The sequence below is a fragment of the Neopsephotus bourkii genome, unplaced genomic scaffold, assembly GCF_033783945.1.
Source record: "Neopsephotus bourkii isolate Nb327-2 ecotype Australia unplaced genomic scaffold, CSIRO-AGI_Nbou_v1 NB_265, whole genome shotgun sequence".
Taxonomy (NCBI): domain Eukaryota; kingdom Metazoa; phylum Chordata; class Aves; order Psittaciformes; family Psittacidae; genus Neopsephotus; species Neopsephotus bourkii.
In genome coordinates, this window is record NW_026900774.1 from 182,158 (window position 1) to 190,787 (window position 8,630).

Sequence of the window (8,630 nt, forward strand, 5' to 3'; positions counted from 1 at the left end):
GGGACATTTTTTGCATAAATTTACTAGTATAAGAAAGCTCAGTGAAATATAGACCAGGCTTAACTCAACAGGTTTCAGATGCCATCACACATGTCTTTTGAGAGCATCTTCCCTGACATTCTGAAAATAGTTTTTACTTTAACCACCTTTATCTTTTCTGTCCATCCACATAGATGTTCCTGATAAATGCAGAACAATGTGTTCATTTGTCAGTTTTAAGCTTTTATGTGACCATATCTTTTAAGGGTTCTTGGCACCTTGCTCTTTCTTCTTCCTTCTCTTCATGCACCTGTGCCTCAATCTCTGCTAAGCCCCTTGTAGGTTTAGCTCGCTTACAGTTCAGTGGAAAAGACAAAAAAGGTTCTTTTCTTCACTGCCTAGATGGGCTCCAAACTTGATATGACCCAAATGCCATCACATACTGCAAAAGAATGTTGGAAAGAATTTTAACTGAAAAAACAAAGGCAACAACACCAAATTCAATCAGATTTGTTGAACAAACTTTCCTTGGAGTTTCTGTTCTGCCCACTCAAATAAGATGTGTTCAAATCTTGGGGACCAAGAAGTCTCATGCCACTGTACTGCTGGTATGCACAAATGGTAGAGAGCCTTCTAGAAGTTTTCTTCAGGTAGGAGGAAGATGGAAGATTATTATAGGGAAAAAGGACATACAGAAGTTTCATAGTTTCATTATTAAAAGTTCATGTAAACATGAGTTCAAGGCTTCAGTTTTATGCAGCTTTAAGACTTAAATTTAATCTAAAAAACTATGAACTGCTGTGAATCTCATCTGTTGTTTAGGTTACAGATCCCACAAGAATAGAGGAAAATGGCCTTCAAAAAGCACTGTTATGCTATGGAAACCTCTTTTAAACATATCTTTCAGATTTACTTTCTTCTTCAGCTTATTACTGACAAAGTAGTCTCCCTTATTCAGCAGGCATATTACCTATTGAAGTGACATTATTAAGAACCTGATGAATCAACGCCAGAGATTCACAATTAGGAAACTGAACTCAGTAAAAAATGAAAAAAGGAGATGAAGGCCTTTATTAATACTTTTTACTATTTAAGCTCAGAAAACCTTATCTAGGTGTTCCTGCTCCGGCAGGTGGATTGGACTAGATGATCTTTTGAGGTCCCTTCCAATCTCTAACATACTGTGATACTGTGATAATGTCCATACAGATGCAAAATAAAAATAAATTTTATCACTGGTTAGTGTAAGTTAACATTGTCTTCATAACAAAGTAATGAAATGCTTGAAAAAATGTTTAGCAATTTTATAGAATCATAGAATAGATAGGGTTGGAAAGGACCTTAAGATCATCAAGTTCCAACCCCCCTGCCATGGGCAGGGAAACCTCGCTCTAAACCATATCACCCAAGGCCTCGTCCAGCCTGGTCTTGAACACTGCCAGGGATGGAGCATTCACAACCTCCCTGGGCAGCCCATTCCAGTGCCTCACCACCCTAACAGGAAAGAATTTCCTTCTTATATCCAATCTAAATTTTAATTTTCTTTTAAATATAAACAGGTTTTCCTAATAGTATATTAAAAATAAAATATATATATACATGGGGCTCCAGGTACCACCAGTGCAATTAAGGATAAATTTTAGTAGTAAACTCTAGTTAAACTGACTTAACCACAGAAATGATTAATACTTAAAGTGCCCCAAAGAGGCTTCTAACTCACGTTTAAGAGACAGTTATTGTGAGTAATTGTAAGTTAATTAAATATTGATTATTACAAGAGTCTCTCTTTGATTTAAAAGGTAAAGCTATAAGATAAACCTTATTACTTTATTATTTAAAATTACAGTGGTAATAAATGTGCAAGTACACTTTATTGTTATTCACTAACATTTATCTCATTATTCAGCTGTAATTGGTATTAAACATTAAACAAGTTAGATATCGTTATTAAGCATTGGAAAAAATATTCTAAATATCTAATATAGCTAGTGATAGTAATCATCCTGAACATTCAGAACATTTCTTACAAGTTTGATGACATTGGGATGTTTATTACCAATTGATTAATTAAATCATATTAATAACCCTAACATATTTTAATTTCACAGGCACAACAACTTGATTTATCTTCAATATTCCCACCGGATCTTGAAGTTAGAAGGTTTTTTCTTAATTATCAATTAGCAAATTATTATGTAGCAAGTAGAAATATTTACTTTTCAGTGCTGTGAGTTAGTCTTTAGGGGTAAGGATGGAACTGGTAAATTTCCTACCGTTCCTTTACATGCTGAACAGGAGAAACATTTTTTAAGCTATGGATTAAGCTACTGGAAATTTTTGTCACCTTCTGTTTTTTGTGGAGTGTCTATTACATATTTACAGTGAAAGACAATGGAAAACATCTGGTTTACTAAGTATCTCTTGAAGCAATGATTAATATTTTCAACTGTGCTGTATACCTATACCACTTCTTTCCTATCTGGATCCATTTGCCATCAATAAATTCCAGAGGAAGTTTAAGGTAGTAAACTACATTTTTCCACTGTTAAATGGGGAAATCAAGGCATAGAGAAATATGGTTCTCAAGATACTAGTAATTTTAGAAAGAAAAAGAGAATAATAACTTGGTAATACAGAGTCTGGATGACTTAAATTACTCTTTGTCTCATTCTTAAAAACAAACATAAAAAAGAAACAAAAAGACAGAAGAAACTTAACTAAATACAGTTTCCCTAAGCAAGAAACTGCATGTAAAGACACAGTTGTATTTGCTTATAAATCATGTGACTGAAAACTTTGTGAGAGCGGAGTTGGCTAGGCTGCTATGAAATCTGAACATAGTCTTACATGTTACCAGCCATTTATACTGTCAAGGGGATGAGAAGCACAGAGAAGACATTGAAAGGGGCATATAGAGAGAGGCAGATGTTCACTTTAGACTCTGTAAAAAATCAAGCTGGATACTTCTCAAGAAAAACTTTGGTTTCTCTGAAGTTTCAGTTGCAGAAATGACAAATGTCAGATTCAGTGCGATATTCCAATACCTATTTCAGGCCTGTCAGAATCAAGACAGGCCAAGCAAAATAACGTAGGAAAGCTCTGGCGGAAAGGATGATTTTCAGCACCTGCAAGAGATTGAGAATTTTTTATTTTATTTTATTTTTAATTTTTTTTTGAAGGTGAAAGGTGAGTTCAGAGTTTATTTTATCCAGAATTACTTTAACCTAAATAATCAGGCCTGAGAAACAGGGCAACATGGCACTGATTTTGAGACTTCAGAGTTTCTTATGAAGAACCTGTAAGGAATAGTTATCAGTAGGTGGGAAGACTATACGTCACAAAGGATGAAGAAGATAGTGTGAAATGCCCCTCCTCAGAGAGTAAGAAGAAATCTTAAGGAATAACCCCATAAGCCCCCAGATCCACAGGAGTGGAACCACCTTTGCATTTTGTTGGAGAAAGGATCCTGCTGTGCCCTGCTTGTCTGTTGCACACCTTCAGTAAGAGGAGCCGAGTCATCTGTACAGACTCACTCCTGGCCATCCAATCCTGCTCCAGCAAAACACAGCTCAGCTATTGAGAGTGCAGCAGTATTTCCTTCTAACAATGCTATTGCTGTTGTTCTTACTACTGTCGCTCATGAGAGCTGTAGGTTGGTCTTATAAAGCTGCACCCTGGGGCTGGCTAGCAGCCTGCAGAGTACTGCTGTTCTCTCAGTGGTGTCTAAGTCTGGAAAAAAAAGTGTAGGTTAGAAGGGAGAACCTGTCCTCATCCAGTAAGCCTGTGAACACACAGATGTTGCCAGATGCCTGTGTATTATTCCTTTGTGCAGGAGGATTTTAGAGCCCATGTCTCTGCCAGGGCAAGTGGTACATAAGCTTACATAGCTATATATATATAGACACATAAAAAGCAGGTACATAGCCCTGAGGGGTGTGATCAGCCAGTGGGTTCATCAAGAAGTGCTTGTATCTTAGTTTGTGCATCAGAAAAGCACTTTTAAGGTATGGACATTTTATTTCTGTATTTTAAATACTCCTTTTCAAAGCACATTAATCTCTTTTTGTTTTTTTCCCCCAACATAGTCTCAGATACTAAGGAAGCACTTGCCCTTGCCTATTCACATCTCCCAGTAAGCAGATATTGACAAAGAATTATAAACCTGACTGTTCCCTACAAGCAAATGATGCTGAATTTTGCACAATAAATTGACTTTCTCTTTAAAAAAAGCTCTAATTGGTCTATCAGAGGAGGAGTTGTTAAAATTATTAGCAGAGCACAGATGATCATTGAAAGGTTTTTAGTGTCATCAGAGTTGCCCTGAAAGCTTACATCAGAAGAGAGGGCAGAGAATTTCTTTACTGATTCATATATCCAAGTCCAAGTATACCTACACACATCCAGTGCTCATTAGAAGTGAATACTCTTCAAGGCTATGGAAAACAAAGAGGAGGAAATAGTACTTCATAAAGAAAACAAGCAGCACTTACTGTTGCAGATGGAATTTCAATAATTGGGGAAGTTAATAGATGCTGTTTGGTGTCATTCCAGGCAGGATTTTCATAGACCTGTCCCAACTGGAATTTTCTGCAGCTTGCATCACCAGGAGAAAATTGCACATTTTATTATTCCCAGCTCTCCCATTTTCTAGCTTCAGAAATTCAAAGGCTTTGTGTTTGAATTCACAATAGCAACCCAGAAACAGAATTGCCAAGCAAGAAAATCAGTTAACTAACTGGGAATGTGTTGACTTCAAGACTCCACCAATTTTTCACCACGGTAAATCAACGACTTTGATGTTACTAATTCTTGCCTCTTCCAAGGTTAAAAGGATGTGCTAAAACCTTAGTAATATATGTGCCATGAATACCAATGAATAACATGTGTTATACAATAGACATATAAAGAATTAAACCAGACCTCTGATTTTCCTTATTACTGATATTCAGTGGTCAGCCCTGGTAGTTACCTGGACAGCACTTCGTACTGTCCTGCATGACACTGAGTCCAGCTCTCATCATGGCTGGGTTCAGTGTTAATTTAGTAAGGCCATGTGTAAGATTACAACATTTATATTTATGAGATTTATATGCATCTTAAGACATATCCTTGAAAGTTGTTTTGCTTTTCTGGGAGTTCATCTATGTTTGGTTTTAACTTTTCATTTTTCTGTTGTGCAGCCTATTATCATGTTTAGTCTTCTCCAGCTAAAATTCTGAATGGGAGGGTTAGTTCAGTAAACAAAAGTGCTTGTGCTGATGACAGAGCGGAGGGCATCTTGCACAAACTAAAAGACTTAATCCAGGAAGGTGCTGGATGTCTTCAGACAGAATCAACAAAACACATCAAACCCTATACATCTCAGACTGTATAGACAGCATGATTTCAACATAACTGCATAAAATACTGTAACTTGAACCTACCAGTTTTGCACCACTTGGGCTGAACAGGTCAGGTTCTCTAATGACTGAAGTTACAGTGTCAAAGGAGAACTGGAAACCACACCTCGGCTGGCTATGAAACCTTTCTGCTGTTTGAGTTTGTCCACAGAGAGATGGAGTACTTATCGCTTTTAAGGATTAGGTTCTGGAAGGAGAAATTGCCACAGGCTATTGGGAATATGATGTTGTAATACCAACACTTTCACTGGGATAATAAATGAAACAAGTGACAAAAGTGGCAACTTAGGCAACACCTGAAGACTGAGAGTATCAGAAGCAAAGAAGTCCCCTTAAGACACAGAGATGAACTGCATTGAGATACAGATACACTTATCAAAATAAAATTCAAGGAGTTTTCTACATGTATACCTGAGGAAGAAAAGTTGGCCTTGGTAAAGCTATGTTTAGGAACATGCAAAAAGATTCTCCTGAGAAATGAAAATACCTTATTTCTGGAAAATATGGCAGCTTTGTGGAAATTCTAAAGTAAATTACTTCTTGCAATTCTACTCTCCCTGGTTGCAGAGATTTAAAAAGGCTACAGTCCAGGAGACAGGGTAGAAAAAAGATATTTTTTTTTAGAAAATGTAGGACAAAATACAAAATTCAGCAATTTTCAGTGTCAAAATTAGAAAACAAGTATGCATAATCCTAGGAGGCACTAGGAAGAAATAAAATTTTAAAAATCAAAATTATAACTATTATAGCTATCAAAATTATAATAATTATTATTGTACTGATTTTGCATTTGAAATTCATAAAAACATATTCATATATCAAATTAAAAAAAATGCAGAATAGTGCAAAATTACTCAGTGTCACTTGGATCAAATTAAAATATTGATTACTTAGAGTAACATTGCTAGCAAAACATTGTTTGTGTCTGGTACCCAAAAGTTGTGTATACATTCAATTAACATAATAATTGAGATAGGCAATGACTGCAGTGTAATTTACAGGCATACCACTATGTAAAATATGTGGAAACTGGTTCATTACATGCCATTCAGTTTAAATGCCTTAGGCTTGGGTGCATCTCCACAGTATTTATTAATAGAATAACATGACCAATTATAACTCGTATTCTGAAGTTTTTTCCCTGTAGAACTCGAATTTAACTGGCTAACACCTATGGAAGCAGCCTTCTCTTCACATTTTAGGCAAATACAGTGTCACTGGACTCAAGTATTTTTGAAATCTGCAGCACACCTTTTTTCTGACACTGAAGTCAACATCAATACTAAATAGGGAGGGTGACAGAAAAAAGAACAAACCCTACAGTCAGTTAAAATGTCATATGCAGATACAGAGAAATAAAAAATCCAGCAGCATGGCTGTGGACTTACAGTCATGTACTGTGCTCCCTGAGCAGCTACTGCCCAGCACTGCTGAAAGCAGCCAGCACGTTCCCTCACCCTGGCAAACAGAAGGTCTGGGGCCAAAGAAGGAGTGTCCAAGAGCACAGCTGCATGTGCTTGACTCTTGGTTTTGGTGTGCTTCACTGTACAGGGTCAAAGTGGAGACACATCCCAAGAGCCAGTTTTGTTTGTTGCCTTCCCTGAACCTATCACAGTTGTCACAGGCCAGAGTCACACTTTTATTTTTTTTTTAAAGCCTGAGATACCCAGACACTTATATTGATCATCTTGGAAACTGAAAGCAGTCATGCATACTCACTCGAAGGCAGAATTTGCACACATGTGGTTTGGGGGGATCTGGGAGGAAAGTCTGTTGCACTGCATCACCACATGAAAATGGTCAGCCATTGCTCTGGCAGGCTTGCCTCAAAATTTCCCTGCATTTGTGGGTTTATGTCCAACCATAATGTTATTTGAGCACATTTAATTAACTGCTGTAGCTGTTTAAAGTCCCTGACATTATTATTTTTATACCACTGCAGCCTCATACAACTGCTTGCTGGTCATTATAGCAGCTTCCAAGACCAGTGCAGTTCAGTTTGGACGCAAAGTTAATCTCATGGAAAATCCAATCAGTAAACTGATTAGATATTAAATTATGTTTTTTGTTAACATTCTCTATTCCTTCCTTTACAGTTAAAAAAAAAAAAAACAACAATCCACCCGAAACATTACTTCCCCCCCCCCCCAGCTTTTCTCTTTTCCCTCTCCCCCATATCTGTTAATATTACTCTGGTGTCAAATTCACTTGTATGGCAGAGGTTACCGATGGATTATATGTCACTGACAGTGGATTCCTAAAGCCAGAAATTAAAAACATGTAAAACCATGTCTGATCCCAGGATACTTTAGAAATGTTCTTTTTGACAATTTTTCAGTGACAACTATCCAAAATGTACTTGACCCTAACTTCTGTGGAGAATATTGTTGTCATTAAAGTTTACTGTAGCAGTAAACTGCTCTGAGTTGATCGATGTTGTACTTTGTAAACGTTTTTTGTGTTAGACCATTCCTAGCAGTTAACTTCAGGCAACAAGTGATCTTTATGAGGGTGCTTGTTTTATTTTAATAAAAACTCATTCTGACAAAAAAATAATTGACTTCACTGGATCCAGCAATCAGTGGTAGCTGCTCTCCTGTCAGAACCAAATGTGGTATGTTGAGCACAAATTCTGGAAGTCATATTAAAGAGGCTGAGCTAACATCAGATTATTGCTGCATGTGTTTGCCAGACAGCCTACAGAAATAAGCCTGTGATCATGGTGAGGCAGGAGATTAGCTGTGATTCCTGTGATTGCTAATAGCTCTTGCATACTGTGTTGATCAATAGGAAATCTTCCACTACATTCAGTAAGGCCAGGATTTCATCCTTGTAATTTTGTTAGTTTCCTTACAACTTGAAGCTAGGTTGCTTGCCTTACATACAAAATTGTTCTCTTATTTCAGTCTTCAAGATTTTTTGGCAAAGTTTTATGTATGCATACTTTGTAAAGCACTGAAATCTGTTTGGACTAATGTAGCAACAGCAGAAGTGTTAAAATAGCCACATATAGGCACGTCACATAGCATTTATTACTGCTTCAGCGAACTCCCACTACTGTTTTGAAAAACAGCATTTCCATTCTGTTTTGGATTTTACTTCTTTAGTGTTGCTCAGTGTATTCCAACTTTTAGTCCAAGTATCTTAAAATCTCAGTGCAAAACTCACTATTTCTAAATGTGTTTTGATACACAATCTGAATCCATGTTTATAACACTAGATTAAGGACTGAGTCCCTCCCTATTCTATCAG